The sequence below is a fragment of the Mustela erminea genome, chromosome 19, assembly GCF_009829155.1.
Source record: "Mustela erminea isolate mMusErm1 chromosome 19, mMusErm1.Pri, whole genome shotgun sequence".
In the NCBI taxonomy this organism is placed as follows: Eukaryota; Metazoa; Chordata; class Mammalia; order Carnivora; family Mustelidae; genus Mustela; species Mustela erminea.
Window position 1 is genome coordinate 41,280,535 of NC_045632.1, and position 19,210 is coordinate 41,299,744.

The 19,210-nt window shown below is 44.4% G+C and overlaps 1 long non-coding RNA gene across 1 annotated transcript in view; it reads right to left on the reverse strand.

Annotated features, from left to right (window-relative positions):
- Window positions 1–371: 371 nt before the first annotated feature.
- The window catches only part of LOC116580315, a 131,320-nt gene continuing 112,481 nt past the window's right edge, over window positions 372–19,210 (reverse strand). The window contains exons 2-3 of the long non-coding RNA XR_004281601.1: window positions 17,798–17,842; window positions 372–457 (exon numbers count right to left, since the gene is read on the reverse strand). This is a non-coding gene — a long non-coding RNA (uncharacterized LOC116580315). The remainder of the gene's footprint in view (window positions 458–17,797; window positions 17,843–19,210) is intronic.

A 19,210-nucleotide genomic window follows, 5' to 3' on the forward strand; every position in this document is an offset into this window, starting at 1 on the left:
TTGCGGCGTGCCCCACAACCAAACACCCTACAGTCGCTGCCGTGCCCCGGAGACCTGAAGAGAGGCTCTAGGAAAGAAGTCCTGTCTCACCAGATACCGTTGGGAAATGCTTAACTCAATCCCTCTTGCAGGGTCATCATGCACGGTCACAGAGCAAAGACTCGTCGGGGGTTAGGGGGAAGCCTGCAGCAAGAGAGTTCAGCCAAGAGTTTTGCAAGTTTATGTCATGCATCTTGTTTGCCCACAACATTTATTCATGTCCCGTGGACAGTGTCTTGCCTGGCTTGCCTGGGAATGCTACCGTGAGGAAGGCGGGCTGATAAGGGGGTTACGGCTTACCCAAAACAGGTGCAGGCTGTGCTCTATGACCTCGAAGGCGGTGGCGGCTGTGGGGGTGTGGGGTCGGGGAACTGCTGTGGTTGCAGGAGACCCAAACGTTCACAGGAGATACCTCCAGCTGAGGAGAGATGAGATCAGAAGTGTAACCAAGGGTGCATGCCCAGATCCCTCCCCGGGCAAGCAGAGACGGGAGCTGGGGGGTACATCGCCGCTAGAAGAGCTCACTCATCATCTCAGACAGCAGCTTCTTAACCTGATGCCCTTTGCAACCCTTACTGTGCAGCATCTTAGTCTCTTCCTGTGCCATGTGTGCAACAGAGAATTAATATGCAGAACATATAAAAAAACAACCATACAAATCAATAAGAAAAAGACAAGCCAGTACAGAAGGAGGCACAAGAAAGGAAGGCATGAGTATCAAAAGACAAAAAAAAAAAAAAAAAAAAGGCCAACAAACTTAAGAAAATATACTCATCCTGACAGTAATCAGTGAAATGCAAATTAAAAGAAGACATCTGTTTGATTTTGTTCCATCCGATTGGCAACAAAAAAAAAATTAGATTTACTGCTGCTGTGAGTGCTCTGAACGTTGGTAATACGAAATGGTCGGGCCATTTGGGAGGGCAACCCGGCATTTTCTATTAAAATTTAAAATGAGCATACTCTGTCTCAACAGTTTCCCTTCTCAGCATCTATTGCGACAAAATGCACAAGGAGACGTAAGTCCATTCGCCACAGCATTGGCAGTGAGAGCTGCAAACCTGAAACAATCCAAGGTTTACACGATGCAAGGTCAAGCAGCAATTAAAACGGACGAGCCACGTCTGTCCCTATGCACTGTGAGGAGATAACACAGCGTGTGTCAGATTAAAATGTGTATGTCCGTCCACACAACATGGTGATCATATAAACATTCAAGAAAGGCTTGGAAGGATGCATCTCAGTCTGACATCATCAGCTGCCTCTGGAGGTGAGGGTAGCCTTGCGGGTAAAGGTCAAAGGCGGCTGAAACTGTATATGTGGTGTTGGAGGTTTTGTAATGTCAATGTGCTGATATGTTGCTTCTATACGTACTTTGTAAAGTAAAGCAATGTTGGGGCACCTGGGTGGCTCAGTAGGTTAAGCCTCTGCCTTCCACTCAGGTCATGATCTCAGGGTCCTGGGATCGAGCCCCGCATCGGGCTCTCTGCTCAGCAGGGAGCCTGTTTCCTCCTCTCTCTCTGCCTGCCTCTCGGCCTACTTGTGATCTCTCTCTCGCTCTCTCTCTCTGTCAAATAAATAAATAAAATCTTTAAAGAAAAGAAAAAGAAAAGCAATGTCCTGTGAAATAAGCAACTAGTATGTGACACTCTACCAGGACAGCTATCTCTTGCAGGGGAACAGAGAGCACAGAGGATAGAAACATCTGTCAATGGATGGAGTGACTCTTCTGTTTCTGGGGCAGTTCCTGGTCCACGTCATACGAACAGCTTCTGCATGTAGGCAGGAAATTGCTTTCCTAGAACCTGTATGGGATCCCGGCTCAGGGGCAAGCCCTCGGCAAGCATTTACTAACCTATTCTTCACCAGAACCTTATGTGGTCCCCAGGTAGAGATGGGAAGGCATCCCAGAGTTCGTTCTGACAGAGCCTGAACTGAAATCCAGGTATGTCTGAAGACCTGTCGCAGGCTGTGATGGTTCATTTTATGGTCACCTCGACCGCAATCAGGGATGCCCAGAGAGCCGGTAAAACAGTATTCCTGTATGTATCTGTGAGGTTTCCAAAAGAGAGTAGCCCTTCCATCAGTAGACCGAGGAAGGAGGATCTCCTCCCAGAGGTGGGTGGGTTTCACCCAATCTGCAGAGGGCTTGAATAAAACAAAACAGGGGCACCTGGGTGGCTCAGTGGGTTAAAGCCTCTGCCTTCGGCTCAGGTCATGATCTCAGGTCCTGGGATCGAGCCCCACATCGGGCTCTCTGCTCAGCGGGGAGCCTGCTTCCTCCTCTCTCTCTCTGCCTGCCTCTCTGCCTACTTGTGATCTGTCTGTCAAATAAATAAAATTTAAACAAAAAAAAGAAACGGGGAGAGGAAGGGAGAAGAAACTATCTTTGCTTGCTCTGGGGCAGCCCTCTTCTGCCCTCAGACCCTGGTGTTTCTGCTTCTCAGGCCTCCAGACTCACTCCATTCCCACTTCATCATGAGAATATAGTATATGACACATACAACATATGAAATATGTGTTACTCAGCAGGTAATGTTATTGGTAAGGCTTCTAGCGAACAGTAGGTATTGACAGTTACATTTGGGGGGAGCCAAAAGTATAGGAGGACTTTCAGCTGTGCAGGGGGACAGGACCCCTAACCCCCGTGGTGTTCGAAGGGCAACTGTGCATGTGTGCATGTGGATGGATGGGTGTGTATGTAGGCAGATATATGTATGCATATGTATATATATCAACACACACACACATATACACATTCAAGTACATACACATATGTACTTTTACATACATGTAAATATATAAACATATTTCCTACTGGTGCTGCTCCTCAGGAGAACAGTAATACACAGTCTTTCCAAAAACCACAACCCTTATTACTAAGCCATGTAGACAACCGTCCATGTACATCTACCTACAGTCTACTAACAACTGCTTTATCTCTACAACCATAAATAGTTGTATTTATACCAGTGGTTCTCAACGAAGGATGGTTTTTGCCCCTCAGGGGACATTCAGCACTATCTAGAGACAGTTTTGATCATCACAACGGAGGGGAGAGGGCCGCTACCGGCATCTAGGAGGTAGAGGCCAGGGACGCTGTCAAACTTTCTACCATGCACAAGAGAGACCTCACAATAAAGAATCACCCAGCTCCAGGGGCGTCTGGGTGCCTCGGTGGGTTAAAGCCTCTGCCTCTGGCTCAGGTCATGATCTCAGGGTCTTGGGATCGAGCCCTGGATCGGGCTTTCTGCTCAGCGGGGGGCCTGCTTCCCTTTCTTTCTCTGTGCCTGCTGCTCTGCCTACTTGTGATTTCTGTCTCTCAAAGAAATAAATAAAATCTCAAAAAAAAAAAAAAAAATCACCCAGCTCTGGATGTTGAAAGCGCTGAGGTTGAAAATCCTTGGTCTCTACCTATAAGAATTGCTTGAAATCAGACACCCTCCAAAAGGTCTGGCAAGGTCAACGTGAAACGGCCAACTTCTCTTCAGTCCCTAAACCGAGATTTGGCCAGTTCCCACAGCCACGTAATATATGGCAATGAAAAACTATTGCTCACTGCCCTTTGGACAAAAGCCAGTCAGGTTCTCTGTAGCTTCCTGCGAAACCAAATAGGAGGGCAGCAGGGTCCAGCCCAGTTAAAGATAATGCCGTGGAAGCGGAGGTAAAAGGTCAAGGAACGGGTGAAAATAGCTCCTTTGATATTTCTCACCCAGGATAGTAGACCAGAAAAGTGCAAAGAATATTAATAAGTAAACAGAAATGTCCCATTCTGTGTGTGGATTCTTCTTCTTCTTATCAGATAGCATTTCGACTTGAAGATGTGTTTGGATAAACAGTCTCTCAGAGTATTTATCAGCTCTCTTTTTGGTATAAATTCTTCCCATTCTCTTTTTAAGTCTGTTTCCAACAGTGAAAATGTGCCAGTGATAATTAAAACCTAATTCTATCCCTGTATTCCTTTAAAAAAAAAACCAACCCAGAATATGATCTCCTGTAAAGTTCTCAGAAATAATCAAGTCTCCATATCCGTCCATAATAACAGTGATTTCAAATGGATAAGGCTTGCAGAAGAACTACCCAGAAATGCAGTGAAATTAATTGCTGTTTTTCACGAAGCAGCTTTAAAATGCAGTAATTAATTGACCTACTGTTGGAGACAGTTTCCTCATAGTTAATAACCACTCTTCCCAGACATGAGAAAGACAGATTGCTTCCATCTGAAAATAGCCTCCACTAAAACCAAATGATGGAAGAGATCGCCACATTTTCTGGTACGTGCACCCTAACCAGACGGGGCCGCGTGAGCTGCTGTTACTCCTTCAGCCCGGTGAGGGGAACGTGGCTCTAGGCTCCGCCACGGTGTGCTTCCCGGATTCCTGACTCTGACACGCCTGCCCGTCTAGGAATTGCTGTGCCCGAGAAGAGGCTGCTCCTGGAAAGCGGTGTCTTGCGCCACAGGAGGCAGCCCAGCCTTGGGCTTGAGGCCAAGCCTTGTTTTTCCTCATCTGTCTAATGGGCACAGCAGACATGGGAACCGGGTCCGACCTCTTCCCTGTCCCACTGACGGTTGTTGTGACACGTAAGTGTAATGAAGCTGGGAAGGATTAGTCACTGAATTTCTGCCGATCTCCCCACACCTCCACTTCTGAGCTGCACACGCCCTCACCTGTTGAGTGGCTCACCACCCTCGCCCTCCGCTCGCCTCCTTGGAGTGCATAAAGGGACTCACTTGTCTCCAGCAATCTCTTTTGGGTGTGGCCAGTGAGGAGCCCCACGGGAAGGACTGCGCAGAGGGCGGCGAGTGGGGTCAAAGTATTTGTTCTTCCATCGACCCTGTGAGCTCGCTCAAGCTGGCTCGGACGGCCCCGGCTCCTGTCTGGGCGCCCCTCTCGTTGCCAACCTGTCCTTGGTGCTGCCCACCTTCCCTCTCTATGCCCTTACAGGCCCAGGATACACACCGCCCCCGCCCCACCAGCTGCCACCAGTCCCCGGGCACTGCGCTACCCCTCGGGGTCTCCCGACACCCCACTCACACCTTTATGAAGAGAGCCTTTATGAAAGCCTCCTCTGACGACGACTGGAGGGCGTCCTCCCCTCCTGCTGGGGCTGGACCCATCTCCTGTTTCTCGGAACCTGATCTCACCTGGGGCCTTGGCGTGGCCGTGACCTTCTAGCGCCTCATAAGCAATTTCCCTTCGTGAATCCTTCCACGCACACACTGCTCTTGGGATGATCCACGGTCTGAAGTCTGTCACGGGCCCCAGGAGTGAGAAGGAGAACTGGAAGCTGGAACATAAGCGCTCTGGCTCATTTTGGGGGTGGAGTGGAGGAGACCCACGGCGGCAGGAGGCAGGCGGCGGATTCTGACTCGGTGCGGGGTCCGACTGAGATCATTTCGCTCAGGGCCAGAGCTGCTTGTCGAGGAGTTTGGATGCGTCTTTCTCCAGAGAGAAGAGTTGAACTTAACATTTTCCAAAATCCCTCTTAAACCCCAGCGCCATTATCACATCCCTGGAGTGAGAATTCGCCGCTGGGGGGGTTCAGTGACTCCATTCCTTGCAATCCCAAGGGAGAAAAATGAGCCAGTTCTGTTTGTTTGAATTATCAGTTCGTTTTATTTTCTCTTCAGTCTTTGGCTGCGGCATGAAAACAAGTTCCTTCTCTCTTGCTCAGGGTGGACGCTGGATCACCAGTGGGTGATCACTGGATCACCAGTGGGTCCTCTTCCCCAAATTTCCCACGAGGGAAAAGAAATGCACATATTTTGGTCCTGGTCCTTCTCCCTCTCCCACTTCTTCTTCCTTTTGTTTTTTCTTCATTTTGCAAAGGAAGTCAGTGATACCCCCCCAACGACGACACCCAGTATATCACGGGACAGAAGAGCTAAGCTACAAGGCTCCCAGAACTTGAGTCCTTCTGCCATCCATCAGACCGAGCTATTTTATTTAAAATTTAGGACATTCACGTATGTCAGCGGAACTACAAAAACTGTCCATAAGTGTATCTTCCCGTCCTGGGTGGTCAGAGAACAAATGACCGATTGTCCTGCACGCGGCTTGCCAGCAGTTTGAGAGTGTGGGATGGCCGAAATGTGCACCCCACCTGCTGGCAAACAGAGTCCTGCAGCCTGGCGGGACGAGGTGCTTCCCCACTCTAACCCACACTGCCTACCCAGAGGCTTCCTGCCTCTCCTTGCCCCGTGACTGTATGAACTACATTCCAAGGCATGGAAGCAACTGAAGAGAGACTTCATGCCATCCGCGTCCCTGAATCTGTGTTCTGCCCTAGGAAGGAAGCATCAAAGAAGGTACCAACAAGCCCAGGATTCACTGAATTCAAGAAGAACTAGGGCTGGGGGTGGAGGGGTCATCCCACCTCTCAGGAATCTCAGCAGAAATGTTCTATGTTAATCTTTATCCCTAGTCCTCCCAGTCCTACAACTGAGACAGAGTTCCTAGGTCTGGGGCACCTGGGTGGCTCAGTCGGTTAAGTGTCTGCCTTTGGCTCAGGTCATGATCTCAGGGTCCTGGGATCGAGTCCCGCATTGGGCTCCCTGCTCAGCGGGGAGCCTGCTTCTCCCTCTCCCTCTCCCTGCCTCTCCCCCTGCTATGCTCTCATCTCTCTCTGTGTATGTGTCAAATAAATAAAATCTTTAAAAAAAAAAAAAAAGAGTTACTAAGACTACTAAAACAACAATAACCCCATCTTTGTGAACGAATCCAGAAGAAAACCAATGACCTTAGCACACTGCCATTCTAGAGGTACCTCCAAGGCTGTGGACATGCACCTCCATCCACACTTGTTAGGGTCACTCTACACACCTGAATAACTAAATCCATCTACAGTGCAGAATGAGAGTGAATAATGATACAGGGACCAGGGGAAAAAACATGATGAGTTAGAATAATGATCACTGGGGCGCCTGCGTGGCTCAGTGGGTTAAAGCTTCTGCCTTCGGCTTGGGTCATGATCTCAGGGTCCTGGGATCCAGCCCCAGATCAGGCTCTCTGCTCAGCAGGGAGCCTGCTTCCTCCTCTCTCTCTCTGCCTGCCTCTCTGCCTACTTGTGATCTCTCTCTGCCAAATAAATAAATAAAATCTTTAAAAAAAAAATAATGATCATCAACATCTTAATAGACTCTCAAAGAATTCTTCGTGCTCATGCAGCACCATGTGTGTACAGAAAATGTAATGTCTCTTGGCAATTATTTTTCACATACTTCTAACCGGATTGCTTGCTTTTCTGGTGGTGGCAGATTAGAAGATGTCCATTGAAAGAACCATGATTGGAGGGAATCCCTAGCTCAGGCGTAAATGAGAGGGGCCAGAGCTCTCACTCCCAGGATGCTGAAAAAGACGCTTCCAAAGACTGACTCGGGCCCCGTGTGCCAGACTGGGACTGCTGGGCACAGAAGCAGAAAGCCACATATGTTCAGGAGCTTCTAGAAGAATCATCCCATTAGAGCAGGCTGAAAACCTGGGAAGTTAAAAGGACAATTCTAACGTATTAACAAATAAAATAGGAACATGTTTCAAATCCTCTAGTAATGGGAGATTTCAATGCCGCTCTCATGCTTGCCCAACACATCACTGATTTCACTTTCTGTGTTGTCAGCTCTGTTCTTTCTTGCCTCCAACGCAAATTTCTAAATTCCACCGTGACGTTTTGAGAGTTCCCGTCTCTTCTCAGTCCGAGTGGCAGTCTCTGCTTCTCTGCATTCATCTGAAGCTCTTGGACCACCCTGCTTCTGTTTCACAGAGGCTGACTGTTTCCAAGACAGGCCTTGGACTTCTTAGATTTTTAACTTATCTTGGAAAATATCATTTTTGGAAAAAAAAAAAAAAGAAAATATCATTTTCGGATATGCTCTTTTCCTTTGAGTCTCTAGAGCAATGCTTTTTTTCTTAGACACAGTTCCCCACTTTGGTGTTTTTTTAAAAAATTGTTTCTTTGTTTCACTCATCCCGATTTGGGCAAAACCAAGCCGTGTGTTTTCTAAGAGCCAGGGTAAACAGTGTCCACAGTTACCTAGCTTCCCTGGAATATTGGCCACATTCAGGCATTCAGTCATTGGGCTTAGATTTAATTTTCTCTTGCTCTAGTGACTGACCTCTTTGCCATTACGTATGCAACTCTTCCTCTTGCAAATAAGTCATGAAATGAAATGAAACACATCGCTTGCCACCCCTTTTTTTCCTGCATCATCTTTAGGTTATTATATGCACACTTTTTTAAAAAAGTTTTTATGTATTTATTTGACAGAGATGACAAGTAGGCAGAGAGGCAGGCAGAGAGAGAGGAGGAAGCAGGCTCCCCGACGAGCAGAGAGCCCGATGCGGGGCTCGATTCCAGGACCCTGAGATCATGATCTGAGCTGAAGGCAGAGGCTTTAACCACTGAGCCACCCAGGTGCCCCCCCATATGCACACTTTTAAAAGCAAGGAGTAATAAAGAAGTTAGTGAAAACCCAAACAAGGAGCAGGGTTCTGGAGTTACCAGGTTAATAGTGAACTCTCGAGCTTATGGATGGCCACCTGTCATTCTCATTATGAAACTCCTGGGACTTCAAATTAAAGGTAGACATTGAGGGCGCCTCAATCCCATTGAACCCCACATCAGGCTCTCTGCTCAGCAGGGAGCCTGCTTCCTCCTCTCTCTCTGCCTGCCTCTCTGCCTACTTGTGATCTCGGTCTGTCAAATAAATAAATAAATATTTAAAAAAAAAAAAGTAGACATTGAGGGTCAGTCTCAAATTTGTGTGTGTGTTTCTATGAGAGTTCATGTATATACAGTATGGGCATAAGAATACGTTTGTGGGAAAGAGAGCAAGAGAGGTAGATTGATAGCGTCAACTGATAACTTGATAGATTCAGAGACATTTTCCCACAGGTTCTTTGAGCAAGAGGGCCTGTTTGGGTTTTGAGAATATGCTTTTCAATCCATTCCATAAACACAGCAACATATGGTCCTATGCTCTTAAATTTACACTGTTTTGCTAGTTTGCCTTTCTGTATCGAAGGTGGTCTATCGAGTATACATAGTCTGTGACATTACTAACTTGGAAGTATATATTCATATTTTGCCTATGCTCTAGAATAATTTATAACTCACAGAAGTGATCCAATCTTCGATAGTATCACAAAACCCATCAATGGAATAGTCTGCCCAATTAGACAGTATGTTTTATGTTTTCTTCTGTGGTGACTGGTCTGTTAAATTAATTAGTGTGTTGTGGGGGGTTTTTTAGCCAATTTCAGTTACTTGTATTTCTTCCCTGAATAATAAACTTAATCAATAATCTTATCAATGTATTGACCCAGAGTTGTACATTTTAATTGTATTCTCTTATTTTAAACCTTCTCTATATTTGGAATGTTCCAGTTTCTCTTTAATTTTCCTTAAGGATAATGATGATTCCTATTTTTAATAAGATTATAAGAAATTGATCTAGTTGATCGATTTACTGATTTTTGATAGTGGGGAGTGAGAGACAATTATTTCATTGACAGACAATGGAATAAATTAGCTCTTTTACTTTCTACTTCAGTATATTTGTATTCTGAGCTTCATCATTTGTGGTTGCCTAGTTTCCCCAGGTGTTCTCAGTCCAACATCTGAAAGAGTGTGATTAGTTTACTTTTATTACTTCGTTTTGAGTAAGGAATTGACTTCTGTTATGAATTTGCCTTGGAGTAAAGCTTTGGAACTATAACATGTGTTTATAATAAAATATTCTTTTATTTTTAAATAACTAGCAACTTAGATCCCATTATTCTTTAAAAATTACCTAGAGAGGAATTTTAATTGTTATTATTATTTGTTTGACTTTTTATTTTTAATTTGTATTTATCTGACATTACATTTGGAGAGCTGATCTTGTATAATATCCACTGTACAGAATGTATCATGCTTATTCATGTGGCCTAGCATAAGATAAAATAAGACTAAAAAATATTTTTATTTTAATATATGAGTGCTATCGTTTTTTTTAATTTGTCTATGTACTTACATATTTTTAGTCTCTTACCTGCCAAAGGTAATGAGAGAGGTATGTCACATTCTCTCCAAACAAATGTGTTTCTGTACACTTCCCATTTTATTTCTAACATTTTTAGCTTTATATATTTTGATGCTCTGTAATTCAGCAAATAAATTTTCACGACTGTTTTATCTTTCCTGTGGATTGTAAAATGACATTCTTTGTCTCCCTTAATATTATTCGGCCTAGAATAAAGTTTGTTAGAAACTAGTGTTGTCAGTCCCACGCTCCCTGTTTTTGCATTTCCTCGATAATGTATTTCATCCAATTTTTTCAACTCCCTTTGTCTTTTAGTTGTATGAAACATCAAGTGGGAATTTACTGTTGAACACAATAAGAGAAGTCTGGTCTTCTCGACTGTTGGAAAATATTGTTAATCATATAGAATCGTTTAAAAGGACCTAGAAATGTTGGGGCACCTGGGTGGCTCAGTGGGTTAAAGCTTCTGCCTTCGGTTCGGGTCATGGTCCCAGGGTCCTGGGATCGAGCCCCGCATCGGGCTCTCTGCTCCGTGGAGAGCCTGCTTTCTCCTCTCTCTCTGCCTGCTAGTGATCTCTGTCTGTCAAATAAATAAAAATCTTAAAAAAGAAAAAAAAAAAAAAGGACCTAGAAATGTTGACAGGAGCCTCTCCTGGGCAGCCCAGCACCCCTCTCCGTGTGGTGTTCTCTGGGAGGCAGCGCCGGGAACGTGAGCCCTCGGCGTCATTCCACTCCCGGCTGCTGGTTAGAATGTACTGGTTAAGCAAGCGTGCCTCTAGGCTACAGAAGCCATGGAGCATTCTGAGAACATAGGCAAAATGAGAGAGGTAAGTTAGATGTAACGCCTTGGTCAAATCTCAGTGTTGACAATAATAATATTATCTATCGGGTCTTCCTCTGTGAATTTTTCTTCCCACTGCCATCTTCTGTGCTCTCAGCATAACAATGGAGCTGGAAGAGCATTGTGTTGGCACAGGGATAAAATCGCAGGAATAGCACCCTCTCCGTCCCAGGCAGGCTTCGATAAGGACCGTGACTGTCTGCAACGCCAGGAGAGGTCAGGGTCAATACTGTCTGCCAAGAGAGCTGCTCTAAGCACCGTAGATGTACTGTGTACATTTGTGTACTGTGTAGATGATGTGTATCATCTGTGCCTCAGTTTACTCATCTGTTAAAAAAGATTCAATGGGGCCACGAAGTGCATATAAAGTTCTGAGAGCAGATTCTTGGCTTATAATAATTGATAGACAAGCGTTAGCTAATATCATTATTGACTGACTTGACCCTCTTGGTTTATACCAGTTCTCTTTTTTCAATATTTTATTTATTTATTTGAGAGACAGAGAGAGAGCACAAGCTAGGGAGAGGCAGAGGGAGAAGGAAACTCCCTGCTGAGCAGGGAGCCCGATGCAGGACTCGATCCCAGGACCCCAGGATTACGACCTTCACCAACGGCAGAGGCTTAACCCACTGGGCCACCCAGGCAACCCTCTCTCAGCTTTTCAGACTGCTCACCTATTTCCTCTCTTAACCATATTTTTACTTTTTGGTCTGTATTTGGTTTTACTTATTTATTTTCCTCAGCAGTTTGGAAGGAATGCACTGTTGTTGTTGTTGTTGTTGTTTTAATTTTGCTTTGCTTTGCTTTTATATATTAGAATCATTTCTTTTTTCTCTGATTCACAAGATTTAACATCAGCTCTCACCCCCTTATCAGATGAGCAATGCCGTGAGTTCACGTTTTTCACCTCCCTTTTATAAACCCATTTTCTTTAGATTACTACTGAATGATTGAGAACCATTTCTTTGGAGAATCATATTTGCATTCAGATGAGAGGGATATTTACAGTTTTGGACTTTATATTAATCATTTTCTTTGCTCGCAATCATCCTTCTCATACCGTGGTTTCTCCTTCTTGGGTCTCTAATTTCAAGTCGGTATCACTGTGTGTCACTCATACTCACGTTCTTTTTGCCTCAAATTAGATTTGAGGGGAAACTTATTTTGCAAGTCTTTCAACACATTTTTTGCTTTGTTTCAAGTTTGTGAAGGTTCTTTCGGAGACGTTTGTGTGTTTTTTTGGTTTTTTTTTTGTTTTTTTTTTTTTTTGCCTTTAGCCTTTCCCCGTGAACGGCCACTTGGCTACTTATCACATTGTTGGGTCACACACTTTTCTCTGAAAACACTGTACAAGTTGCCCCATTTCCTGGCATCTTCTATGCTCTTCTAGGTGTAAATCTTCTTTTCATTATCTCCTCTTAGAACACAGTGGGGATGTTTGATCTCCGTATTTAGATCTTTCCAGCTTCAGAAAATTGTATCTAATTATACCCTTGATGATTGTTTTCTTTCCATTGCTCTTTTAATCTTCAGAAATATCTAAAATTTATGTGTATTATATCCATTCTCTGTCTCTCTATCTTTTTCTCATCTTTTTCTTTGTATTCCTCTGACACATACTGAATGCTCAATAAATATGTAAGAAAGAAAGAAAAAAAGGAGGGAGAAAGAGAAGGAGGGATTTACTTCGGGGACATGTTCTGAATTTATCCCACTCAGCTTGGATTTGGCTCTCTGGTCACGTCTGTCTTAACTGTGGGTAGGCAGCCGTTTACCTCCTGATAGCTTCCTTGCAACCTCTTCTTGTGTCATGGAGTTTCATGTTTTCATATAGGTTTGTGTTATTTTCAAAATGGCCCATATTCCTGGGTCTTACCAAATATTCTCTATGCTTCTTCTGCACCCAACTTAGACAACAAATAATTTTCAGGGTGATGTTACTTTTCCTTTTACTACAGTATTTCCCACTCACACCACTGCCTTGTTTTGTGATGAACATTCTGGAATGATACCACGTGGAACTGCCAGTCTGGATCCGTGTTTTCCCATTCAGGTGCTGAAGGATCAAGGTGAGATCCTTTCCTAATGCATTTGTTCGGTTCTCTGATACTTGACACCAATACTCAATGGCACACAGAGGTCACCTTTATTATGAGCACGGCTGCCAGGGACTTCCCTGTGTCTGCCCCAACATAGCCCATTCCCTGTCAGAGTTACGGCCCCTGAGATGTAAGGGCAGCCCTGCTCACTCTTGTTGCTTGTCTTAATTTCCTACAAGTAGGCACTGTTGGGACAGAGCAAGATGTGGGGGCGCCCACTGCAGCTTTCAAGAACTGTTTTAAATCAATGACTATTTTTATGATTCATATAAATCCTGAGTCTCGGGCCGCCTGGGTGGCTCAGTGGGTTAAAGCCTCTGCCTTCGGCTCAAGACATGAACCCAGGGTCCTGGGATCGAGCCCCGCATCAGGCTCCCTGCTTAGTGGGGAGCCTGCTTCCTCCTCTCTCTCTATCTGCTTGTGATCTCTGTCAAATAAATAAATAAAATCCTTAAAATAAAATAAAATAATAAAATAAATCCTGAGTCTCTGAGCCAAATAGACGAGTGTGAAAGTGCGTGTGTGGCAGGGGTAGGTGAGGGATGTGCTTGCACATGAGTGTGCTGGATGAAACAGAGAATACGATTCCATCCCCCACACTTCATGCTTGCAAAATACAGTTCTTCAATCTACTGTTTTTCTTTCTCCTCCACTCACTTTTACTTGAGTGTCCATTAAGTCCTGGAATATTCTGATACGAAATTTTGATTTATTCTGCTACGAAACAGAGCTAGACCGCGAGCTCCCCGAGGGCAGGAACTACGCAGTCAGCTCCCCAGCGAACGCCATGGCCCAGCCGGTGGGTAAGACTGAGTGAACAAGTGAGGGGCTACGTCAAGGCTGGGTTGGACTGAAACGCACCCACATTGTTTTATGATGGATCCTTTCCCCCATATCTTTCTAATTCTTCTACTTATACGGGTCTACAAATATGTTTTTCAAATTATTAAATTAGAAAATCATTCCTACCAACATCCCGCATCCGGTAATGATTGTACTGGGAATTATTTGTTAGAACCCTTTGTACATTTCCATATTTCAGTTTCTCATGTGTGAGAAGTGTTGAACAAAAAGAATTAGCTCATACGATGTCAAGAGGTTCGGTAGGCATGATTGTTATAGGGGCTTTTTTTTTTTTTTTTTTCCGAAGTCATCAAAGGACATTTGGAGGACAAGGGAACAAAAAAGTCCCAAGACGGAAACACGGCAGTCACTATCTGACATTTCCATGGAGTTCCTTCCAGGTCCATTCCCCAATGTTGAGCCTTGTGGCTGTGGGTAGGAAGAGATTCACCAGCCAAACACTAGTGGGTCAAATCCATGGTATTTAGAAAGAGGCGTGGAATCTATATCAATGCAGCTGAGATATCCCTTTTATTGTTTGTATTTTCCCATTTTGAACAGTAATTGCTGTTGCCAGAAAGCCTCCGGTAGTGAAAGGAGTCGAGCCGTCTCTGGGTGCAGAAATCGGGGGGAGTTGTGTAGACAGACCGGGGAAGTGGCTGGATGTGTTAGAGCATGTTTGAGGAAAGCAGAATGCCCTTAAAACATGACTCAGAATAACTTCTGTTATTCACATTCTACACACTTAACTATTTCTAGTTACAGAAACCTAGAGAAGCCTGCAACCTTTAACCACAGGCCTGACGCACGGAAATGTTCTCTTGGGCCAGGTCTCCGTGTGTCCAGAATGGTCTGGGAAGAAGAGAGCTTGAATGGTGAAAATGAACCATTTGAGCAAAAGCAAACAATTCTCTTCGTAAATACAAGCTAGACATTTTGCCACCTCTTAGTGAGAGGAAATTGGAACTTTTTTTTTTTTCCAGCCTTGCTTTGTAATATTCAAAGGTTATATGAATTACGGGTATGGCAGCTGTCTAAATAGCTCTATAAAGTGTTCGTTTCAGATTGAGTTCAACCATGCTAACCTTACATCCTTCGACTGCCTTGGCGATAGCCTAAATCCAAACCCACCCTTCACCCTTCAGGTTCGCACAACCTGTTCTGTCCATTACAGACATCCAGATCAGACCTACACAAATGGGATACGGATTTTGATACTCAGTGTGGGCAGAGCAGACGAAAGACCCACCTCCCAGAAAAGGGCTCTTTCCAGATGCATTCCTGTGTGAAGGTGCTTAAGTTTCAGGCATTATTAGACATCATTAGATGCATTGTTTCCTTTTTTGCCATTAAGCATTTTCACATATATAACATATTTTGCTACTTTTTTCAGTTACCATTGGATAATCAAGTCTCTCCATTTTGTTACATGATTGTCATAACCATCCTTTTAGTAACTGCACGAGAGCCCACACACTAGACACACCACCACGTCCCCCCCTGTGGGAGATCTAGCCTGAAGAAGTTACTTTATAAGTTCCCACTGTGGGGTACTCAATGGAAAAGCCTAATGACTTACATCAAGGGTTGAGACCGGCTCATATTGCATGAACACAGATGTCTCCCACTGAAAAAGGAAAGGCACCTTTCAGAGCTCTGTGTTTTGTTGCTGCTTTTGTTTTCTTTTTAGAACAACTAACCAACTTTCTGTTTTTCTGTTTATAGAAAACAGATGTTACATAAATAGCTGCTTTATATAAAGGTGTTGGGGCACTGGGTATCACCTCAGAAAGGGGCATGGAATCGTCAGAACTATAAGCCCAGCTGCACACACGAACACACGCGCGCACGCGCGCACACACACACACACACACACACACGTCTTCTGGGGTCAGTTGTTAGATATTTCAATTCCAGTTTCTAGGAGGAGGTCTTCTGGCAGAGCCCAGGCCTGGAAGCTGCCTGAAAGACTTAAGGATATTTGGGAAGCAGAAGGAAGGCTGTAACCAGAGCCCACTTCTCTTTTTAATCTCACTCCTCTTTTTTAAAGCAATGATAAATGAAGACTCTTTTCCACTGTATATCATTTAGCTGTAAGGTCTGCGGTCATTTCTGAGTAAAACGAACACAAAATAAGATGTGCATCCATGTGAAATACCTTTGGTTAAACTGTTCTGAGAATGATTAAATTCAAGGTGTGTGTGTGCGTGTGTGTGTATGTGTGTAAGAGAGAGAGAGAGAGAGAGAGAGAGAGAACACATGTATATTTAATATGCACTAGATAGAAATAAAGATAATACTCCTCTATTCCATACAGGGAAGATGGGTTGACAGTGGAAGTCATCTGCCCTGATGAGGGGTATTTTGCCAGTAAAAGTCAGTTGTATTATTACTTTTCTTCCCTTCCTCTTTCTCCTCTTCCTCCTCCTCCTCCTCCTCCTTCTTCTTCTTTTTTAATAATTCCTTCATTAGTTTTGTGCCCATTGCAATGCACCTGCCATTGCCTTCATTTGGGACAGAATATTCCCACTTGCCTACTTTTGTGTGCCACTGGCTTTCTCATCTACACCTTCTTACTCTTATAAAACAAAATCAGTGGAAGTAGGGGTTATTATTTCTACTTTAAAGATAAGGAACCTAAGACTCAGAGAACTTAAGCAACCTGCCCTTGGCCATACAGCTAATAAAGAGGTCAGCTCAGGATTTGAAATCCCTACACACATATTCAAAAGCCTACACATTCTGTGAGACATGTTGACTGCATAGAGGTGGTGGATAGACCATTTATTCACAGAGAGAAAGAGGAAAAGCAAGAAGAGTAAGAGGGGAAGGGAAAAGACACATACAGAAAGTCACAGAGGGGTGCCTGGGTGGCTCAGTGGGCCTTCCGCTCGGGTCATGATCTCAGGGTCCTGAGATCAAGCCCCGCATCGGGCTCTCTGCTCAGCAGGAAGCCTGCTTCCCCCTCTCTCTCTGCCTGCCTCTCTGCCTGCTTGTGATTTCTCTCTGTGTCAAATAAATGAATAAAATCTTTAAAAAAAAAAAAAAAGAAAAGAAAGTCATGGAGTGGCTACTTTCACAGTCTTGGGCCTAAGATCTTTCCCTTCGGACTTAATTTTATTTTTTTTTAAAGGTTTTTAACCAAAAGTCATATGTTGAAGTCCTACCCCAAGTACCTCAGGACACGACTGCATTTGGACACAGGGTCTTTAAGAGATCATGAAGTTGGAGGGTCGTTATGGTGGGCCCTAATCCAAAATGACCAGTAATCTTGTTAAAAGAAGAGATTCTGGCGTAGATATGATACAGACACGGAGGGAAGACCACGTGAAGACACAGGGAAAAGATGATCATTGTCCACCTGGGAGCCAAGGAGAGAGGGGTCTCAGAAGAAACTGAGCCAGACGGCACCACAACCCTGAATGTTTAGTCTCCAGAACTGGAAGAAAAGAAGTTTCTGGTCTTTCAGCCACCCAGCCTGTGGTGTGTTGTCATGGCGGCCCTAGCAGATGAACACGCCATCAGACTCACGTGGAGACTGCCCATGTTGGGGGCGACCTATTACCTTGTTCTGCTAGCCCCGTGGGAATGGGTCTACAGGACCAAGCCCAGGACACCATTATTTCTATCCACTGGCGAGATGCAGCTGGCCCCAAGCCAACATTGCTGCTAGGGCACTATCCCACCTTTCTCTGTTCTGCCAAGCCTGCATTTCCCAGAAAGACGTATTTAAATGTGCACTGGTTGTCTTTGGCAGAGATGGGCCCCGGTTTGAGCGCTAGTGACTCAGGGCCTTAACCAAACACAAAATGACAGAACTGTTTCCAGCAGAGGATTAATTGAGCCAACTCAAGACAAACACAACGTATTCTGGCATTGCTTTTGACAGATGGAAATAAAACAAACATTAGCAACCGGATTGCAGCTAACAATATGCAAAATTAAAGAAGGTACCTTTTTAACTTTGACTGGGAGCCCACTGGCTTTTCTTCTAAAAATCTGCAGAAGGGGGAAAAAAAAAAAAAGAAAGAAAGAAAGAAAAAGACAGAGCCGTTAATCTCGTAACACAACCAGTTAGCACATGCAAACAAGGGAAATTAAAAGTCTGCATTCAGGGGAGGAAATAGATATTTGACACGTATATTTATTAAGGAGACTGGACTGGAAAAGAGTACTGCTGTATTAATCAGAAATGGTGTAGAAAATACTTAAATAATAAAACAATGTGCACAGACAGCATAAGCTGCTCATGGATGGAAGCCTAAGGTCTAAGTATTTTTGTTTGAAGGTTAAATTTTCAATTCATTTTTTTCAGCTTGTTGCCATCTCTTCCAAGTATCACCGTTAATTGCTATAAAACAATGTGTCTCCCTGTCCGAATCCTGAACATGGGGGCCAGGAGCCGCCGGCCATCTAACGGCTGTCAGAGTCTTGTGGCAGAAATTAAAACGCCTGCATCCAAGCCGGGCTGAAAGATCAGGCCCTGAGAAGTCAACTGATCGGTTAAAAACCTCTTCTTTCATTAGCTCAGTGTTTCAGAAGTTATCTTTGGAAGCTCCCGTGTGTAGCTAGAAAGCACAAATAAAAGCTTTCTATGGGTGGTATTTCCAAATATCCCAATTTCAGGGGTTTGCAGCAGCCCCGGGGCCTCAAGCATTTACTCAGTGGGTCACCGGGGCAGGGATCTTATGCATTCTTCTGTAGGATGGGGCACTACACTTGGTCCTGGCTGTAAATGGGTGCACCCACTTCTCTTGCTGGGTTAAAGGCCTCTGGAGGGCTCTCCTCCAGTCTGGGATCCAGCCCTCGTTGTGTAGGATGGTAGGAAACAGAATTTAGAAAGCACCAGGATGGAGAACTGGGCTTGGAAATAACGTTACATCTGAAGGAGAAGACGGGATAAGAATGCAGGAGGTTGGGGCATAAATACATTCACACGGGCTTTAGCTGCAAGACACGTGTAATGGCCTGAGAGTCAAAATTAACTTGGGAAATGATTTTAGGTGGAGAATAAAGGAGAATAATTGCCTGGAGGATAAAATGTGTAGCATTACATTTAATTTAAAATAACCATGGGGCGCCTGGGAGGCTCAGTCTGTTAAATGCCTGCCTTCAGCTCAGGTCATGATCCTGGGGTCCTGGGATCGAGCTCCGTGTCAGGCTCCTTCCTCAGTGGGGAGCCTGCTTCTCCCTCTCCTGCTCCCCCACCCCATTTGTGATCTCTCCCTTTCTCTCAAATAATCAAAATCTTTAAAAATAACAAAAATAAACATAGATAAAATAATCTTTTGATTTATCGTAGAAAAAAACATAGCCTTTTTAAAGAAAGACATAGCTTCTTCTAATCAAGTGAATTTACTTTGTAAC